This window comes from Mus musculus, chromosome 6 (assembly GCF_000001635.26).
Source record: "Mus musculus strain C57BL/6J chromosome 6, GRCm38.p6 C57BL/6J".
Classification (NCBI taxonomy): Eukaryota; Metazoa; Chordata; class Mammalia; order Rodentia; family Muridae; genus Mus; species Mus musculus.
In genome coordinates, this window is record NC_000072.6 from 80,029,444 (window position 1) to 80,052,074 (window position 22,631).

At 33.8% G+C, this 22,631-nt stretch overlaps 1 protein-coding gene and 1 long non-coding RNA gene across 9 annotated transcripts in view; both read left to right on the top strand.

Moving 5' to 3' along the window:
* Lrrtm4 (leucine rich repeat transmembrane neuronal 4) overlaps nt 1–22,631 on the top strand; it is a 791,305-nt gene that overhangs the window by 10,586 nt on the left and 758,088 nt on the right. The window lies entirely within an intron of this gene.
* Nucleotides 12,255–22,176, top strand: Gm44240. The gene is made up of 2 exons (XR_003956454.1): nt 12,255–14,905; nt 16,339–22,176. It is a non-coding gene; the product is annotated as a predicted gene, 44240 (long non-coding RNA).

Below are 22,631 nucleotides of genomic sequence, written 5' to 3' on the forward strand. Positions count from 1 at the left end.
GTGGTAATATTTTAGTGGTATATATATGATATTCTATTGCATATGCCAGCAAGATTTTGCTGACAGGACCCTGATATAGCCCTCTTGTGAGGCTATGACAGTACCTGGCAAATAGAGAAGTGGATGCTCACAGTCATCTATTGGATGGAACAGAGATCCCCTAATGAAGGAGCTAGAGAAAGTACTCAAGGAGCTAAAGGCTTCTGCAACCCAATAGGAGGAACACCAATATGAACTAACCAGTACCCCCAGAGCTCGTCTCTAGTTGCATATGTAGCATATCTAGTTGGCCATCAATGGGAGGAAAGGCCCTTGGTCTGGCAAAGATCATATGCCCCAGTACAGGGAAATGCCAACACCAGGAAGTGGAAGTGAGTTGTTTGGGGAGCAGGGCAGGGGGAGAGTATAGGGGACTTTGGGGGTAGCATTTGAAATGTAAATGAAGAAAATATCTAATAAAAAAGGAAAAATGTTATTCTTCGGTGTAGCATCAATATAATTCTGAAATACTCTCCTTAATGATCCATATATACTTAAGCTTACATAATGTTTTATACATGTTGCTGAAACAATAGTATGTATGCTTATGTATGTATACATTATAATAATGCAGACTTTTCTTTTGAATATGCACACCTATTCACTAATTTACTTTAGTTTATGTGATTCATCTCCACAACCAATATCTCACTAATGTACTAAATGGAATTGTTTGGTCCTTTCTGTCCCTGCACTTAGTCTGAAACATGAAAAATAGTACCACCTCATAGGCAGTGTGCTTTAGGCTTTGACTCAGTTATCTTTCTTTCCTCATTTCTCAGATGTCAGGGCAAGTGGCAAAAATATAATCATTAATCCTGGACACACAGGTCACCTTATTAATTTTTATTTTATTTTCCTTTAAACATTGTTCAGTTTCTATAAATATAAAGAGAATATCACTAGTTTTAAAGCTTCTACATAAATGTATAATGCTCATTTCTATGTAATAGTCAATTGTTTGGGAATCTTCCAATCTCACTGAATTAAATGATAGAAAAGTGTTTTCATTCAAATTATGTTTAATATAACCTAATTGTTTAAGAGAGTTATTTCTTTAGATTCTCAGAGAAATACATATTTCAAAGTATAAATATAGGTAGTTATTCTTTATTTTCACTGAGGGGATTTTGAAGTTTAAAGCTCAATTTTGTACACATTACTTATGTAATAGCAACAATTAGCATTATTCAGGGAAAACAACTGCCCCCAATTCATTTGCATGTCTACTTTCACTTTAAAGGAATAACACTTCTGCTTTCTTGTCAGAGTTTTAAAATATACATGAGTAGATGAATCAAATTGAAATTAAAAATTTACTATAATTTTATTTTATTTTTATATTTATTCATTTTACATCCTGTTAATCCTGCCCCCTCCCAGCCACGAGTTCCCACAATCCTTCCCCCCCAACTCTCCCTGATTAGGTGTTCCCCCCTCCATAACCCCCTCCCCCTGCCTGCCTATTCCCCCACCCTGGTACATCAAGTCTAGAAGAAGCTAGTTGCTTCCTCTTCCACTGAGGTCAGCCAAGGCAGCCCAGCTAGAAGAACTCTTTTCCTTCTCAAATCGCCATTGGCAACACGTTTGAAGTGTTGAAAAATGTTAAATGTTGATTTCTTGATTTTCTTACTGATTTAACAAGTGTTGTAAATGTATTCATTAGACTCAATTTTTTATTTTTTCATACCCTAAATTTGTTTGTGATGTCACTAATATACAGTTTGATCTTTGCAGTTTTGACATAAACAATTGACAGTGATTTACAAAAGACTTAAGCAAAAGGAAATAGAAATTTATGCTTCCCATTTCTTATATTTTATGGCCACGAGAGAAGAAAAATTGATATTTCTTTCTGTGTTTATAGATCTGTAGAAGAAAGAGCAGAGAGGTCAGCTGTGGACTGTTTTAGGTTGACGGCTACCCACTACATGGACCAGTATTGCACTGGTCCAGTAGTTAGATCAAAGGGTGAAAAGCGGTCTCAGATTTGAGACTGACTCACTTTGCTTTACCAAGATTGGACAAGTAAATATGTAACTGACCTTTCCATGATATAATTTTTCTATCTATTGAACTGGGATAATAACTTTCCTAGTAACTGGCTGACATGATTAATGAGGCACTGTTCGAAAACTCCCTACACTCCTTCACTGTAAATATAACTGATTATTAAGTGAAAGCCTTGATGTCTATGGAAAAATGCAAAATCCAATATGGTCGCATGATTTTTCTTGTTATTGTTAGTTATAATGATGCCAATAACACACCTGACTTAGAAACAAGTATTTTGCTTACAGTTTTTCTGAACTGGATAATAACCCTGACTTTTCTGGCCTCTGTCTGAGCTGTAATTTAGTTTGGGCACAGGCACAGTAATATTTAATATTACTCAAGACTTTAAAAATATTCTATTGGCTGAGACTTTTATTCACCTTGCTAAAAAAGCAATATTTATTATTCTTTTATTGTCACTGTCCTAAAAAAAGATCTGCATTAGAAACACAACATATAAATTCTCAGTCTCATTAACTGTTACCTCTCAATTCATTCTCTTGAAAAGATAGGTCCTTCTAATTCCCCCACATATTTATATCCCCTAAATGGGAGATTTCACCAAACTGTAGGAGATTGGTTGTGGTTTAAAATCTTACTTACTAATTTCAAGAAAATGTGACAATTCTGAGGTGAATGCTGATGTAGTGTCAACATGACAACAGTTGATCTGACCTATAATGCCTCCTCTCACACATAGGTGTAATAATTTACATCACATAAATGTCCATATCACACACGGAGAAAGAGAACTACTGGGAACTGGTTCCTTAAGGAAATGTGATTACAAACATCAGTGGCTTCATTTTTACAAAGGAAACATAATACTATAAGGTTATCCTTATATAAGCAGTCCTTTGGTGGCCAAAACACTGATAATGTGGAGCATGGCTATCTTTGTATCTATGTAGCTATCCACCCTATATCCAACTCTATAAATTATGCATATATATGTCACATTTCATGCTTCATGTGAATACTTATGTTTATTGACTATAATCCAAGTTCTTACTTTTACTGAAATGTCTACATCACATCACTATTTTTCTCCCCATCCATATGTTATATTGTAAAGTAAAATAACAATTTTTTGTTTTCCATAAGGACTACTTAGCAATGAATGTTATTAAACAAGAGCAACACAGGTTAGTGTCTTTATACACACACACAGAGAGAGAGAGAGAGAGAGAGAGAGAGAGAGAGAGAGAGAGAGAGAGAGAGAGAGACAGAGACAGAGACAGAGACAGAGACAGAGACAGAGACAGAGATATAGAAGTGATAAAGAAAACTACTTTATGGGCTGAGGAAACTCTATTGGTAGAGTGCTCACCTAGTGGGTGCAAAGCCTTGGGTTCAATCACCCTTAGAATCATACAAGGCAGGTTTGCTGAAGTACTCCAGAGGTGGATGCGGAGAATCCAGGGTTCAATGTCATCTGTGTCTATTTGTGAACTTGAGCCTGAGAACATGAGATACTTGTGAGGAAGAAAGGAAGGAAGGAAGGAAGGAAGGAAGGAAGGGAGGGAGGGAGGGAGGGAGGGAGGGAGGGAGGGAGGGAGGGAGGAAGGAAGGAAGGAAGGAAGGAAGGAAGGAAGGAAGGAAGGAAGGAAGGAAGGAAGGAAGGAAGAAGGGAAAGGGAGGAGGGGAAGGATGGGGGATCCACTAGTAAATAGACATGTGAATCCTCATTCTGGAGATTACTATGATCTTGGATTGTAGATGTCCAAGAATTACCATCATTTCAGAGACCATATCCAAGCGTAGCCAGCAGTCTGATCCCTTACCATTTCTCAAAACATAAATCTAAGTAAGTTGTGGTGGATCCCTTTGGAAAAGTCTGAGAAATAAATACACAGTTAAATGATAGGAAGTTTTGGGAAGATAGCAGAGTTCATCACATGGCTCTGAGTTCTAGGTGAGTGAGTAAACTGGATCAGACCTGGCAACTGATTGTACGAATGCAATTCTCTTTAAGTGGTTTCAGTTAGACATTCACTCCTCTGTTTATACAATCTCTTTAGAAGCCTGCCTACACTTCTTTTGAGGAACTCTATGACCGTCTAGGTGACCCCTTTTAATCAGGGTCTCTGAGTACTTTGATATCCTACCATTGAGGTAACTCTGTGACCATGTCTAAGTTGATGCAGTGATGGCCTATGCCTCCCACGATCCTTTCCCCTGATTGTACTTACAGGTCTCAGTTCCAACTGTAAATTCTTATGTTGTTGTTGTTGTTATTATTGTTATTATTAGTATTATTATTATTTTACTTATTAACTTTATACATCATGGTCACTGCTCCATCCTTGTCAACACCCTTCCTCCTCCACTTCTCTGAGCATGTGGAAGGGCCTCCTGGGCATCCCTCCACCATGGTACTTAAGTCTGAAAGGCTAGGCACATCTTCATCCATGGAGAGAAGACACAGCAGCCTAGCTAGAAGAACATATCCTATTTACAGGCAACAGCTTTTGGGATAGCCGCCATTCTGGACACACATGAAGACCAAGCTACACTTCTGCTATATATGTGCAGGGAAGCTGAGGTCCAGCCCATGTATTCTTTGGTTGTTGTTTCAGTTTCTGAGAGCCCCCAGGGTTCAAATTAGTGGACTCTCTGGGTCTTCCTGAATGGTTCCTATCCCTTTTAAGGTCCACAATCCTTCCTCCCTTTCTCCCATAAGAGTCCCCCTATTGTAAGTTCTCATCCACAGAGAGCGGCTACTCTGTACCTCAACCTTACCTCCCTCGCCTCATTATTTCCTGTCCATCCTGAAGCATAGACTTTGTTACTTAAAATTTGGAATTTATTTTTCTTTTAATCTTCTTGTAAATCATGAAGCATACTTAGATCTCAAATTTGAAAATTGAAAGGAAATGGAATATAAAATTTACACATTTTGCCAGTCAAAATTCCCTTGACAACATATCCACAAATGGAGCCTTTTTACTCAAATGATGATAGTGTAAAAATCAATTTAAGTCAATATTCCATTATGTTTCCCTTCATCTTGAGCATAACATGTTCCTCATGAATTTTTGTATGATCAGTCACTGGATAAAAGATTGGCCAGGATTATTATAAAAAATGAAAATATCTATTTATTTTGTCATTGGAATTTCCTCTGAAATTTTATTGAAACACAATGTTTAATTATATGAGCAAATATTCCCATTTTATTACATTGTGTTATGGGTTTGTATATGTACTCCTATTTCTGATACAGGTATCTAAGAATATAAAAAATTATACTTGTCTACTTAAAGTTTTTCTCTTATCTATCATACCTTTAATAAATGTGTTTTGAGAACTATTTTGAAATGTTTAAAGATAAAATTATTAATAAATTAAGCAAAGCTATTAAAATTTAATGCACAGAGAAAACCCTTGGGAAATTGAGATGTTTACTTCTAAAATATCGTCTAACATATCATAACACAGGTATACGTGTTTAGATGTGGGTCAAAAACAATACAAACCTGATACTTAATTCTAAATGGTTAAAGAACCAAAATGGACACGTTAAAGTCCTCGTTTTAGGATAATAAGGAATATTATTATTATATTTTATTTCAGAATTTTCTTAAAAATTATTTTATGTTAAACAATTATGCAGTTCCCTATCTTATAAATAGCTCTGTTTGATAATTAAAACATTATTGTACAGAATCTGCAAATTAAACATGAAGAAGACAGGCATACTGGCACATGCCTTTCAGCCCAGATCCTAGTTGGGGTGGGGCAGAAGCAGAAATATCTCTGTGAGATCCCTGTCCAAATTTTCGAAAGACATATAAAGAAGATGGTCCTAGTGGGAAATGCCTTTAAGCCAGGAATCTGGCCAGGATGGAACAGAAAGAGAACTATCTCTGTGAATTAATTCCATATCATCACAACAATAATACTCCATGACAGACTTAGAAGTAGAAAATCAATGAACTCTGGGTCATCCTTTATGGCTCGTACCCCCATTAGCTGCATTCCACCCTATTATTATACTTAGTCTGACCACCTTACCCTCCTTGTTCTTGTCTCTACATATTACACTATACCACATGTACATGTTTACACATATGATTATTGGATCCTAGTTCACAGCTATATCATCAATAGCCTCCTCATGTATGTGAGCATGACCCAAAAGAAAAAGTATAATACTATTTACCTCATTTTTTTTCAAGCTACTTAAAAGTGTATGTGGCCTTTTATGTGACCACAGGATTCACAAGATTTTCAGCTTTTCTACATGCACACCGATTTTTAACAATTTTCTTTTCATCCATCTGAGAGCTTTGTTTTGCTCACTGCTTAATTTGTTGGGTTTTATTTTTGCTTTCTTTTTTGATAGTGGGTCTGACCACACATTCTCCACTTTCTGCTCCCAAATAAGTAAATTCCAGATATTCATCTGCAATCCTGGTTTGTCTCTCTGCATCTAATGTAATAGGTTTTATTTTCTTTATTTTTTGCAATATGCCATCCGAACAGCTATCAAATCTAAACTTTACAGCAGGTTTTGGGATATTTTTGTTTTTGTGTTTGTTTTGTTTTGTTTTGTTTTAGTAGCAGTTCCTATAGTGTATGTACCAGGGATTTGTTAGGTTTTGATCATTTCGTCTACATGTTCAGCTTTATATTTCAGGCATTAATCAGTTGAAAACTTATTTTCACACAGGATGGAAAATAGAGATTGAGTGGTTTTCCCACTAAAGAGTTAATTTTTCCTAACATCATTAGCTCAGAGGTGGGAAGGGAAAGCATTCATGCTTTCCAGACACTTTTGTATGTTCTCCGGATGTCCAGTGTATTAGAAACATGTTTCTGAACACTAATGTAAGCTTATTGTGTATGAACGAATATGCTTTCTATAAGAACTGAATTCAACATAAGTGCTTAAAAGTACCTTTCGCCAATTGTGATATATACAACTGAAATAAAAATTTGCTTATTTCTCTATTTTATACCTGAAAACACACACACACTATAAACATATATATACATGCACACACAAAAATGCACATACATTCAAATTAGCTAAAAGTCTGCAAGTCTATGAAATCCTTTTAAAGTAGTGAGAAACTCTCATTGTGTAAAGGAAATATTGTGGAGGAAATGACTGTGGTACAGGCCTCCATTTAAACCAACATCTTCTCACCTAAATAGGAGCTGACCAACAGTACCTGAAGACTTCAATGTATTTATTACAATATGTGAATAAATATTAGTAGCAAAAAATTAAATTGCATTGGTTAATTTTACTATATGCTTTTAGAATTACTAATTCAAAATCTGATATGCAAATACGATATAGAAAATACAAAAATACAAACTACTTTCTTTACATATTTATTGACTAAATCTTTCAGAATAATATTAAATAGATAATGTTAAACAAGATGATATTCATCAAAACATTTTACCTTTGTCTGTAACAAATTAAATGATCTTATTTTGCCTTTATTTAATTTTTATATTTATTTGAGGATTTGATATATTAATTGAGCAAATCCATGCCTTGCTTTTTCCCTTTCAACTCCTCCCATCCCCTCCTTCATTTTTCCTTTCCCAATGCATGTAACCTCTAATTCAAGGTTCGTTTACTGCTATATAGCCTACTTTTATTCTAACTCCATTTACTGCCATACAGTCTACATTTATTCATCAAAAAAATTCATCTACTTCAGTATGTGGTAATAATGAACAACATGCTATTTTTCAGTAGTGGACAAAACATATTTTTAGCCAAATCTTTGTTATCACAATTATAAAACTTTTAAAACACAAATTTATAAATATGGATAACAAATGCAAGGGATAATTTTAGTTTTCTATTTTCCAGTCAAGTTCATACATATTTTAGGTATATGTTTAATAAATTATAGATATAATTTCTCATGCAAAAATATTTGAATTTTTACAGTGAAATTATTTTTCAAACAACTATTTTCCAGACTAACACTCTCTAAGATTTATTGGAAGTTTTCATCTCTCCTTTTATTAGTATGTTTGCGTGTATGTGTGTGTGTGTGTGTGTGTGTGTGTGTGTGTGTGTGTGTGTGTGTGTTTGTCTGTTTGTGTGTTTCTGTGTTCCACAGCACCTCTGTGGAGGTCAAAGGAAAAGGACAACTTGCAAGAATAGGTTCTTTCCTTCTAGAGTGTGGGTCCCTGGATTGAACTCAGGTTCCTAGACTTGGCAGCAAACATTACTACCTGCTGAGCCATTTCGCCAGTTTCCATGCCTGTTTTAATAAAGGGCTTCATATGACTTTCTCCATCAGTGACTTATATTTAGCCATTTGTTATTTTATCTTTGGAATGGTTGAAATAGTAAGAAATTAGTTTTCTTTGAATTGTGCAAATTATCCTCACAAATTTGTCATTGTCAGACTCCTTTTTAATTTTTTGAGAAAACGTTACATTTGAAAAATTATCAGTTTGAATTTTTTGTTCTTCCTTGAATCAGAATTTTGAATTATAGTTTCCTAGAAAATTATTCATGCCTTTGAAAATTTAGTGTACAACAATCTGTTTGTATTATAATTGCTCTTTCTTAGATTTCTATAATTATGTATTTGTCATGTGCTCTCTAACAGTTACTGTGGTACAAAATATACAAGAGTCTTATTAACTTCTTTAATCTTTTCATTTATAAATCAGAATAAAACTGTTGGATCATTAGATATATTTTAGTCTTTATGGTGTTATGTTCCTTCAGTCACGGTTTTGTGTCGTTTTATGAATTGGTTCTTACCACAATTGCTAATGGGTTTCAAGTTTATAGATTTATAAAATAAACTTGAAGGCATTTGTATTCTACTTAAAATGAATTATTTAGATGTACTTTCCCCCTATCTTTAATAGTACCAGAGTCTTCAGAAGTGTTTCTGTCTTTCTGCTTTGGCATTCAAATTAGTATTTTACTATTTTTATTAGTTACTCTTTTCTTTCATATAAAGTCAAATGGATTCATCTATATCTCTATATATAATATATAGATATATTCATCTATATCTAATCCTACTAGCACAATGTAGTAAATGATTAGAGCTATGAACCCCGTGTGTTCTGTGGTTACTTCACCCATGTAGTATGAAAAAAAAGGCACTTTGCAAAGAACATAGACATCTGTTGGCCAACAGAGCTTATTTACAGACAAGATGTGGCCCATGATCTTTCATTTGCAAACACAAAAGTGTATGATTCCTACAGATTTTAAAACAAACTTGAGTCTTTCTGCTAAAAATCAACAGCAAACTTCCTTTCCCTAAACTAAAACCTTCTTCTTTTTTTTCATGTCCCTTCTTACCCTTAGTTAGAGAACTATCCAAGAAGGTTCTACCTCAGTTGGATTTTCCCATCAGTCACTCAAATCTTCAGGACAAGATGATCTGGGAACACAGCCTGTCAATAATCAAAGCCCTTCTTGTTAAGCTTAGCACTGGCTTCATTGTCACTACTTTGATAACTTTCAATTCTGTGCCTTCCTTTAATATTTTGGCATTATTAAACTCTATGTCTTCTCTTCCTCGTTCAAATGCTCTCTTCTTTGGACTTTTCAATATAAGACTGTTTCTCCCTACATCATTCTGCAAGATCAAATATTTTCTACCTGAATAAAATAGTATGCTTTCCTCAGAGAATAATCATCAACTTTTCTCATATGCCATTAAATACCTCCCAGGTCTTCCCCACTTCATTTTTTACATATCAGAAAAATTGTAATTTATCTCCTGAGTATAAACAAGGTATATCTGTTTTTTACTACATAATACATTCACATGAACCAATTTCTAACTTTGTTATCTGAATTCTAATATCAAAAATTTCCTTAAACTCTATTCTAAAAGTTAGTTTATTTTTCAAACCTCCTATTCTTTCTGTATTTAAGTTTTGAATGAAGGTATCCATCAGAGGAAGTTAGATTGCCAAGGACCACACTGGAGACTATCAAAATCCTTATTGATTTCCAACCTCTGAAAGTCTCTCAAGTTCAGCATGCATCTCTTCCATCATCATCATCATGTTCTTTCTCTCCTTTGTCTCAGGTCAATTGTTCTATTGCGTGTTCTTCGTAAGATCCACACAATGTGCTTTGAAACCAGACAGGTTACACTAAATTGTTTTCTAGTATATGTAAAGTACTTTACTGGGATCCCATGCTCATAGAATGAGAGCTAAAACTCTCACAGAATACTGAATAATCAGCAGTCTCATTCCTTGGTCTCTTCTCTTAGGACTCCGCCCAAGAAGTCCTCTTCTGGGCTTAATTCATTATCTCCTCATATTTGTTTTCTTCTTCTTTCCACAGCTTCTGTAAACTGAGTTGTAAAAATCCTATTCAAATCTTCCTAATTAACACTCATCCCCTTAAAATCCTCATATGGTCAAGATAAGACAAAGGATGAGCAAATAGCTTCTTTAATATTTGCCATTCCTACCAGAGTGAATTCACTCATTCTAAAACAGCATGGTATCTCTAAAGCCAGTAATTTACACCTTGTCATTATTCAATAGGAACTTAAAATCCCAACCCAGAGATGGAAATGATTATACCTTCAAATTTTGCTTCTTCTAATTGCATTGTAAATGTAGATTCTCTTTGAAAAAAGTTTCCCAATATTTGTCTTGAAAGATTATAATATTTAGTTCACTGAGGGTTAAAGTAAACAATTTCCCTAGGTTTCATTAACTTTTGTTGTGGCCCTTTTAAAACACACACACACACACACACACACACACACACACACACACACACACCTTTATGTACTTTGTATTATTATTTTCTAGGGAGCTTATGTATAGTTTTAGCATACTAAATAACTAATATAAATATATTGAAATGCTGCATTTCATTGACTTTATTGAAAGAAACCTATGTGACACTGGACATTCACACAAGAAAATGTTAGTGTATAATATTATTAATTCTGTTTTATTTTCCTTAAAAATTACTTTTGTTATTTGGAATAAACAAATTTAGGGATAATTTTTGAACTTGTGTCTATCTTAATATATTTACAATGTAGAGTTAGTTACATTTCATCTCTTTTCTTCATTTAAAGGTTTTATTTGAAGGTAATCTCTTTTAGTTATAGGTAAATGTATCCCCTGCTCTTTTTACATTTACCTCTGTGATCACCAATGATACTCACAAACTCCTCTATTTGTATGAGTTCTGTATTTTCTAATAACTGTTATACATATTCCTTTTCATTGCTTGTTCATAATTTTACTGACTGTACAAAGTTTCATTAATCTCTTAGCATTTATTAATACCTGAATTATTTTTCTCAGAAAATAACATTTGTGTTGCCATTTTGATTGTATAATAACAAATTTATTTTCTTAAAAATTATCATAAAATTTATTTTACCAGATTGTTTTATATGGAAATACTCCCTAGAAAATATTAAATAAATATTCATATTATTTTTATTTAGTAGGTTCATGGTGGAATTCTTGAAATCGTTATTTTGCCATGTAATTCATTATCTCAAGTCACTTTACATTGTCATATATTTCCTGTAGTTCTCCAAACTCCTTTTCCACATAATTATGGTTCTGATGTTTTTTTACTAGCATTTTAAGAAGGTATATATATATATGTATATATATATATGTGCATATTTAAACATTTTTATATATGAACATGCATATATTTCACTGCTGTGTGTATGGGTTATGTGTATATCTACCTACATGTATATAGCCATATATGCAAAGATATATAGGAAAGCAATTACTTTTGTATTAAACTTTTTACTTTTCTGTGAGTTTTCCATGATGATAGTCAATATAGTGGATAAAATTAGATTCATTTTTTAACTTGAAATTTTTAGCTATTTTAATATAGTCTCTGCATTGCATTATAAAATGACAAACTATAACAAGTGTTGGTGTGAGGTTTAGTTCCACCATGTATTTCTCAAATTCTCTAGAGACAATCTAGGAAAATATAAGCTAAAAATAGATCACTGTGTATTCTCCATTGTGTACTAACCTGGATAATTTCTCTGAATATGTGAATAAGTAGTTTTTCTTTGTGAATAATATCATTCTAGTTATACTGATTTCAAATCTACTTGTCTATATGCATAGAGACTGCCATATCCAGGGATCCACCCCATATTCAGCATCCAAACGCTGACACCATTGCATACACTAGCAAGAGTTTATTGAAAGGACCCAGATGTAGCTGTCTCTTGTGAGACTATGCCGGGGCCTAGCAAACACAGAAGTGGATGCTCATAGTCAGCTAATGGATGGATCACAGGGCTCCCAATGGAGGAGCTAGAGAAAGTACCCAAGGAGCTAAAGGGATCTGCAACCGTATAGGTGGAACAACATTATGAACTAACCAGTACCCCGGAGCTCTTGACTCTAGCTGCATATGTATCAAAAGACGGCCTAGTCAGCCATCACTGGAAAGAGAGGCCCATTGGACTTACAAACTTTATATGCCCCAGTACAGGGGAACGCCAGGGCCAAAAAGGGGGAGTGGGTGGGTAGGGGAGTCGGGGTGGGTGGGTATGGGGGACTTTTGGTATAGCATTGGAAATGTAAATGAGCTAAATATCTAATAAAAAATGGAAAAAAAAAAGATTTAGTTCATATAGTATGCCTCACACTTTCCCCTAACAGCTAATAAAGATGTTCTTTCCTTCCTTCCTTCCTTCCTTCCTTCCTTCCTTCCTTCCTTCCTTCCTTTCTCTCTCTCTCTCCCTTCCTTCCTTCCTTCCTTCCTTCCTTCCTTCCTTCCTTCCTTCCTTTCTTTCTTTCTTTCTTTCTTTCTTTCTTTCTTTCTTTCTTTCTTTCTTTCTTTCTTTTTTCTTTTTCTTTCTTTCTTTTCTTTCTTTCTTTCTTTCTTTTTCTTTTCTTTTCTTTTTTTTTTTTTGTTTTTGCATTCTTTGCATTTTTTGAGACAAGGTTTCTCTCTATAGCCCTGGCTGTCCTGGAACTCACTCTGTAGACCAGACTGGCCTCAAACTCAGAAATCTGCCTGCCTCTGCCTCCCAAGTGTGTGCTACCACTGCCCAGCGATGTACCTTATTTCTAATGTATATAAATGGTTTTCTAGCTGCAAGGGAGGATTTAAAATTACTTAGATGTGTGAACTGTAGAAGTATGAAGTCAATAATAAGTCTCCTTTTATAGTATTTATTAAAGTTTGCATTTTTAGAAAACTGGGCAATGAACTACTACATTTGAAATTCTGTCTATCTTCTATATGATAAAACTTTCACTTATGTAAATTATTCATGAGTAAACTATGCATTAAATTTACAATGATATGTACAGGGAAAATTCATTTAAAATATATCAATAAGTATTCTCATTTTTATTGTTAATGTAATCTAATGTTTTTAGTTTTAATATTACCTTTATTTTTCTGTTTTATAATCTAATTTCTGTATGTTTGTATAGTTATACTTTATGGTGTTCCCATTACATCCATAAAAACAGTACACCAAATATTAGTTCCAATTGTTCTACAAATTATTCTATTTGGTTTAATGAATAGGAATTTCTTATTTTGTTTATTGTTTACTAACCTATTTCAGCACTAGATTCACATCCAGTTTTTAAAATTTCATTGAAGAAAATGTTGAAATCATGTTGATTAATTCCAAGCCCTGAGATTCTCAACAGCATCCCTTCCAAACTCCATGGTAGCTTTGAGGAGGAAAAACATTATGTGAATAATTTAGGGTGAGAACATGGAACATTCACAATGATGAAAATACTTAAATATAATAGCAAGCCTCTTCTGGAGGAAGAGGAAGCAATTAGATATGATGATAGTTCCCAGTTGAAGGTGTTCTTAAGTGTTTTGAACCAGGGAAGAAAATATCTTTTTCTTCCCAACTTTCCTTTATTGGGCTTCTCATTGTTTTCGTATCCAAGGTGATATGAAGAGCAACATTAAAATATCTTGTGAGTTTATCATACATTATTAGAGAGGTACTCTTTTTAAATTTGATCACAACTTGTCATTTATTATAAGTAAACACCCATGCATTAACATGCAAGAAACTAAGTATCATAAATGATGCATTCAACAGTAATTGCCAATAAATTAGAATTGTTATATTATCTCTGGAATCCTGGAATTTGAAGAGTGTTTAGAAAACATTATTTTTCTTTCCATAGTACTGGAAAAGGATTGTAGCTTTTACCAGAGAGCTTCAGTTGTCATTTGGTAGTATTAACTGACTTAGGATTAAAGTGGAGAATGCAGCTTTAGTTGCTCACATGATGCCCACTCTAGTTTACCAACACAGTGCTATGATAAAAAATAGTGACAGAACTAGGCAGTTGCTGAAGGTTCTTTTAAATTCTTTGTTCTTATGTCACTTTTAACTGTGCATTCTAGAGATAAAAGTAGCACCTGGCATAGCTGGGCAGACTCAGGTAAGTGTATAGAAAACCAGGACAACAAACATGTTCTTTCAGGAATGCAGGGAGGCTGTCAGCCTTCCTTCCACACACTCTAAAATGATACATCTAGGAAAGGGCTTCCTAGCCTCAACATTTCTGACAGCTCAGTCTAGATAACTGATGATAGTGGTTGTATTTTATAAGATACCTCCCCAGCCTCTCTCCACAGTGCATACAACAATCCCTACACTTCGATAGCGGTAATTATCAGTGCTTTCACCTCTTGCAGGATGTCTCCAATGGACACTCTCAAATGAGGAATTTTGTAATGCCTAGACTTCATTTTGGCAGACCCGAGAAGAGTGAGTGCAGTTAAAGAGGGATCACTACCCAGCCAAGACCCCTGTGTTAGAAGATAAATCTAAGGATAGAGGTATAAACTATAGACAGAATGGTAGCTACTTCTTTTTTTTTTTTCATTTTTTTATTGGTTATTTTACTTATTTACATTTTAAATGTTATCCCCCTTCCCAGTTTCACCTCCACAACCCCCTTCTCCGTCCCCACGCCTCTATGGGGGAACTCCCCTACCTGCCCACCCACTCCTGTCTCAGCGCCCTAGTGTGCACCTACCCTGCCTGAGTCATCAAGCCTCCACAAGTAGACTCAGATTCACTTCAAAAATGGAGATTTGCATGAGCAGGTATTTTTGCTTGTTTGTTTATTCATTTACTCTTTTTTTTTTTTAGCTTTTTATTGATTCTTTGTGAGCTTCACATCATACACCTCAGCCTGACTCATCCCCCTGTCCTCTCACATCCATATCATATAGACGGACTCACAACCTCTTTTTCCATCAGCCTTAAGGGATCTATTGCCCTTCTGGCCTTCATGAGCACTGCACTCATGAAAAAAACAAACAAACAAACAAACAAACAAAACCACACATATATGTATAACTAAAAGTTGAAAAATATTTCAAGAGAGAATTTGTGTGAATAATTAATATGCCTCAGTAATGAGACCATCGTATTTTTTAGATATAAAACAGTGCTATTTATATTGTAGAGAGAAATTAAAATAAAATGGTTTCTTGATGCAAGACTGGTATTGTGGGCTTATAGAACACTGTATGAGGTATGATGTTAGATAACTACTTAGTAAAGATAGTGCAGGTGCCTGTGGGATTTGTAATAATTGAGTTTGTGAAACATAAGAGATCCTAACTACCCTGTAGCATTTTAATGATCAGGTCTCCGCTTTTGCTCAGTTCCTAATATAGCATAGAAAGGTGCAGAAACCTACAAACACTCTTGCCTTCCGTTCTCTTAGATGTTTTGCAATGGAAAGCAAGTACTGAGCCATAAAGCAGTAAATAGTTTCAAACCCACTGGAAGAAGCTTGCAGAGGGAAACTAGACTCCAGAAAAAAAAAATGTGTGGTATCTAGCACAGACACTTCCATAATTTCCCTCACTCTCTAAGAAGACAGTTTTTCAGAGGACATGCTCTATTGGAGGAAGCAATTTTCACGGATGGTAGAATTTTCTCCTATTATATGGGGAAGATACGGTTAAAGTCGTGATGAAAGATTTCTTCCAATTGAATTTGAGGCTTACAGGTAATGAAAACTGAACAAATTTGAACAAATGCCATAGAGTGACAAGGAGAGGATGAAATTAAAAAGAAAAATCATATTTTTCTTCTTTCTGTAGAAAGTCTTTGAAATCTAAAGGACCAGAGATGAAGCAATTGACTTCCCACATTTAGCTGTAGAATTATGGGCAGACTGTGTAGCCTATGCCAACTTTATCTATTAAAAATAGTCTCCTATTTCCAAAATAATGATTTTCTTTGTGCTCCACAGGGTGGTACCAAGATGCCAGGTGATACAAAACATCATGCAAGCTCTGTGTGTAGTGAGTGCCCTTAGCAGATAGTAGCTATTTCTGTCACATTATTCTGCTTGTAAAGTCTCCTCCTATAGACATCATCTCTTTTTGGTGATGCTTGTTACTATTACTCAGCAATTTAAGCCTACATTAGGATATGTTCTATGATTATTGAATATGTAACTAAGATCATATATGCAAAACATTGCATATATATACGTAACCACATGTCAAATATTCATGTATATATGTATACATGCCTATATGTGCTATATATTCATATGCACATACATGTGTATGTGGTATATCATACATAATGTTATTTATTATAAATGATAAGGCATATATGCATGTATAGGATACTAATTTTTATATATGTTATGTAAAAATAATATGTATGCAGATACATATATGTATACAAACACATATTGGGACAAAATATGTGGCTGTATATGTAGATTATCCCTTAAGATGGTTGTCCTGTTCAAGGAAGTGAAAAGCATGCTAAAGAAAATTGTGGAATAAGAACTCAACTGGAGACTCCAGAATGATGAAAGCCCATCTGGAAAGGAAACAGTAAAGAGGATGCATCTATTATAAAAAGACTCAAGTCAGTAGCTTACCTTTGACATTAAGAAGCTGGGAAAGAACTTCAAATTAAGCAAAAACTGTACTGAACAACAAAGCTGGAATGGATCTTAAAAAGCAGAAACATAAACAGAATTGAGAAATCAGAAGTTGGCTCTGAGAAATCAACACAGTTGAAAAATGTCCCTCAGATCTATCTTTGACAAAATAATACCCGTAGATTACACCTGCCTTGAGAGCTGTGAAACTGCAGATATGAAGCATATTCACCACCCAAGAATATCATGAACTTATTTTCCAGTGAATTTACTAATTTAGATGTAATGTATAATTTACTTAAAAGAATGAACTAACAAAATGTCCTGGAGAATTCCTTATATCCTGATTGTACCTCTATCTGTCACAGAAATGATATATTTATAATTCTTTCCACATTGAAAAACATAAGAACAGGTAGAATTACTGGTTTAAGTTCTACCAAATAGGAAGAAATGATATGCATTCTAAACAAAGTAAAGATTGGAGAGGACAAATTCAAGAGGAAAATGGAGGCAAATATACACTATGAATATTAATGTAAAATTTCAGTATATATTTTTACAAACTGTACTCTAAAATATGTAATCACGATAAAGAGAGGGTTATCTGTGCAATAGGTGGTTGGGATAGCATCATCAACTCAACGCATAGAACTCATCATATAGTTGGCATCTAATCACTTCAGCACATGCAGATTAAGCAGTTGACAAACTCCAACATATATTTCCTATTTAATAGATACTGTCATAGAACTAGGATAGAAGAGAACTTTTTTAGCCTGTCAGAAAATTATGTAATAAAAATAACTGTTGAGGATTCATGAGGGGATAAATGATTGCGTTCTATGTAAGATCAGGAGCAGAAGTAGATGCGCATCCTTAGGACTCTATTCACTTTAAAGAGATAGTCTAGCTATTTGAACAAGATAAGAAAGGGGGATAAAATGAATCTGGAATGAATAGATGAGAAATGTCAAATTACTTTTATGTTCTGATTGCAATGTGAGAAATTTAGAGAGTGTAAGAAAATATATTAAAGTACCCTCTAAAATGAGCTTAACAAAATTACAGGATACTAATTTTATATAATAAAACAATTATGTTTTTGTATTAAGACCAACTAAAACAAATTTAAAACTCTCATTTATGATATCACTGAAACCAGGATAAAATCAAGAGTAAATCTAATGAAAATATCTAAGGCTTAAGATCAAAGCTGTAAAATACAGCCAAGATTAATGCATAGAGTAGAGGTTGGACTAGAAGATTTCAAGATGTCAGCTCTCCCAGCCTGATCTGTACAGTAAGAAAGATCAAAAGTGAAATACTATCACACTGATTTTTTAGGAATAGAAATATATTAAAATTCTGAAATGCATATCAAACTACAAAAGACCAAGAATAATCAAAGGACAATCCAAAAGTCAGAAGATATTTGAATGGGTCAACATTACCTTCATTCATGTATAGCAAAATCCTACTGCCCAATATGCTATGAACATATGAACATGTGAATGTTTTATAAACAAGTAAATCAATTAATTCAGTCTCAACATAAATCCACACAGAAGACCAACTGAAAGAGAAGTTAAAAGAGGAAAGAAAAGTATTTTTATCAAAGGATAATTATTATCTATACAAATAAACACAAATAAGAAGTGACTGCACACACTGATACTATGTTCAGCCTATGGTCCCTAAGCTTGAATAGTAAGTACTGTACAAACCACATACTACAGTATGAGTTCATCTCAAAGTACTTATGCTGAATTAGAAAGGAAACTCAGAAAGGTAACACCCAGAGTGACTAATCATCTTAAAATAAATCTGAAATAAATCCATACTGACTCGCAACAGTTTAGTGTTGGTCGGACTAAAAGGTGACAGAAACATTCAAAGGTTGTAGAGGACATTCAATCTTGTTCACAAGTCTGGTTTTTGCTTTTTGTTTTGTTTTGTTTTTAACAACACACATAATTTCTGAAATATATCAAATTCATGCTTCATATAGTGCAGTTTATCTACCTATTATGGTTTCCAAAGTCTGCTAAAAATGCAGATAGAGTTTTAAAGAGGCCCTGTGGCTGAGCAAGACAGAATGAAAAGGAAACTAAAAGAGTAATGTAGAGATCTTTGTAGGTTGACCAGTATGGAGAGTGGAATTTTATAAGAATGAGAAAGATCAAGGTTGAATTTACAGATAGAAATTAGGCAGTAGGTTGCCAAGGGAGTTTAAGATAGAGACACAAACCAAGAGTGGTTTTCAACTTATGTCCATTCCTTACATTTTTAAAAATTGTGTTAAATTTTTTTCTCTTCGAGCTTTGCATCTCCTTGAGCAGAAGTGCGGAAGTTCTCCATGGGCCTTTTTATATACAGCAATAGCCACTGACTTTAGCTTAAAGGCGTTTGTGGGTTCGTTTGTTTGTTTGTTTGTTTGTTTCTGTTTTATGATATTGAGAAAATGAGTTCCCTTATTTCATGAGGATTATGTAAGACACAAATAATAAAGGTTTGCACAGCTTTGTCTTATCTGTTAGAGGTGGTTTTAACAAATGCATTAACAAAGCAGATTCATCAAGTTTCTTAACTTTCAACATTAATTTACTATTAAATCTTTTACAGGATACATAAATCATGTGTCTATTTCAAAGTATATCATGATAAGTGGCTGAAGTGAATTGATACAGCGGTGCTTTTATTAATATCTGCAATTAAATATGGTTAGCATTGTCTTGTTTACTTCCCCTATTAACACAGTTAATTATAAAATGACTAATTGAAAAATTTTACATTATTTCTGTTTAGTTATATGTAAAAACTGATATTGATATAACCTCTACTACCCTTTCTATCCTATAGTTTTTGAGATAGGATGGTTTCTGAATTGAAAAATTTTAAAGTACAATAAACATGACATTTTTTTTCTTTTCGCCGTTCTATAAATCATTTTTGTAAATGTAGCTTTTATTCAATAGATGTAATTGTCATCTCAGCAGCTTAGTGATGAATAAACTCACCCTTTATAACTCTTTCTAAACTCTGGCTAGCTGGTTCAACTCAGCTATTTCGGTCTAAATTCTTCTCCTGGATGATTGATTCAAGCTGCCTTCTCTCAACTTATGACTGACTGGTTCTTCTTGGACTCAAACTAAATCATGCAATCTGTTCTAATGTTCTTGCCCCTTTTCATTTTTTGGCTTATTCTGTCCTCACCTCCTGCTACCTGTTTTCGCAAACCTGTCCTCGTAAAACTTTCTCCTCTAGCTCTCTCTCTCTCCCTTTCTCTCCTTCTCTCTGCACTGCTCTCTTAAATCACTGCTCACCTTTCCTGTCCTAGTGAGAGATGGGCATATACCATCTCTTACTCATTCTGTCAAATCTTTCTCTAATTCATCACTTTGTCTGCCTCTAAATTAGATGTCACTTCAAACATGGCTGCATCCTTTTGCAAACTAACTTTACCTATACTGTTTGTACTAAAAGTGTGTACTAAGACCATGTCTGTGTTCCAGCCAGAGGGACTAAAGGTGTATCACTCCAGCTGTATCACAAAGACCTAAAAGGATTTTGGTTATGATCCCATGCCAGAGTAGCCATGTACAATTTGAAAAATTTCCTCTTTTATTGTATAATAAAAGCATATAAGACACTAACATTGTTTCTCTTGTGGTTTGGTTTTATCTTCAACCAATAAGTTCTGGTGTGTATCTGTCGTATCAGTAACAGTTTTCAAATAAATATCGTTTGCTGTTTGGTTTTATGTTTGGCATTATATTTACAAAGAGAACTATCACTTGGTTTATTGCAGCTGATATATAGGTCTTTCATAATAGTTTCAGTTAATTTATAGCATTACTGCATAATTGACTTTAAGAACAAGAAATGAAATCTGTCTTTGTTTAATAAAGCTAAACAAATTATTGTATCCTTGAATTTTAGCATAGAACGAATTATTTCAGAGTCACAATTTCTAATAAATTACCCTTCTACCTCCTAAAACTGCATAATTTCTGATTGCACATTGTTTATTGATCTATCATAACTGAGGATTGTATTTGTTCTTTCTTTGCTTTTCTATGTTTGTGCATTGTTACCTTATGATCCCTAAATTATAACATTGCAAATATTCGCATGAGGATTTGAGAGATAGGTCAGTTATTATTAGAGCTTCATGATCTTTTAAGGATTGGAGCATGGTTCCCACCACTACATCACTACTGCCTCACACTTTCCTATAATTCCAGCACTACAGTCTCTAATGTACCCTTATGGGGATCTGTGGAGATCTGTACACAAACTCATCAACATCCTTCCAGCATCAATAAACATAACAAAGAAATCCTCATAAGAATATAAATGTACCCCTTCTAAGCACTACAAAATAGAAATAAATACATCTTATACTGAAAAAATATTGTTACCAAAGTTCTACATAATTTTATATTAATTTTGTTATTTTCCTTTCAAAAGTTCTAAACATATTTTAATATGTAGTATATGATTAATATATGTATATATGTACATATGCACATAAGAGGAGCTGAGTATTCTAGATCTTTGTCCAGAGAAAGCCAGGAGCAAACTTGGCAGGCAAGAAGGAGGAGCATCTCAAAGCCAACCCCCATAGTGACACACTTCCTACAACAAGACCACACCTACACCAACAAGGCCATACTTCCTAAAAATGACACTCCCTGGGCCAAGCATATTCCAACCACCACAGGAAGATGAACCTCTATTAAATACTAAAAGTCTTGGATTAATAAGATCATAAACAAGGCACAAGTTCATATTTTATAACTAAGTATCTACAATTTTTTTACAAAGTTACATTTATATAAACTATAGATCTTTTTAACATTAGAAAGATAAACAGAAATTGTTGTGTACTGGCAAAGAAGGTAGACGTATTAATTGGGGTTATTTCTGTAATCCCAACACTGGAAAAAACAAAACAGATAAATAATAAACTAACTCAAATATCTAGTATTAGCAGAACTCTCTTCTCTTTTAATCTATAAAATCTTAATGGGGTTTTGTCCTACCCAACTTGAGTGAATATCCCTTTAAAGTAAATAGAGTTGTTATGATGAACTTGTATTTTGTCGTAATCATTTGAACTTAATCTTTTATATTTGAAATTTTCTTTTGTTTTATAATAAAAGCACATGCTTTTTGGCTTAATTGGTCTCTTTTTCTTTCCTTTGCTGTGCAATTTTGCATAGTACCTGAGAAATTTTTCTCAAACTCATTTTAAAAAGCATACATCTTATTTTTCTTAAAAACATTGCTATTTTGTCATAAAAGAAACTTTTTAAAGAACTTACTTAAATGAGGGAAATGGAAAATAAAATTTTATCCTTAGTACATAAACAGAGAATTTGATATTGTTTTCACGTCTATCATGATTAAGGTATTAAAATGAGATATGATTTTATTTCCTCATCATGACTACTTTACTGTTTCCTGGTTTTATTTTCCCTTAGGAATTTTTAGAATATTTTTTATGAACAAATAATATATGAAGTTACATGATGTTTATTTGAAAACAAACTACTCTTATTTATTGTTCAGTTGAGGTGTATAGTCATAAGTGAAGCTCTACTAGAAAAAATGTTGTTATCTTAAATATCAAAGTA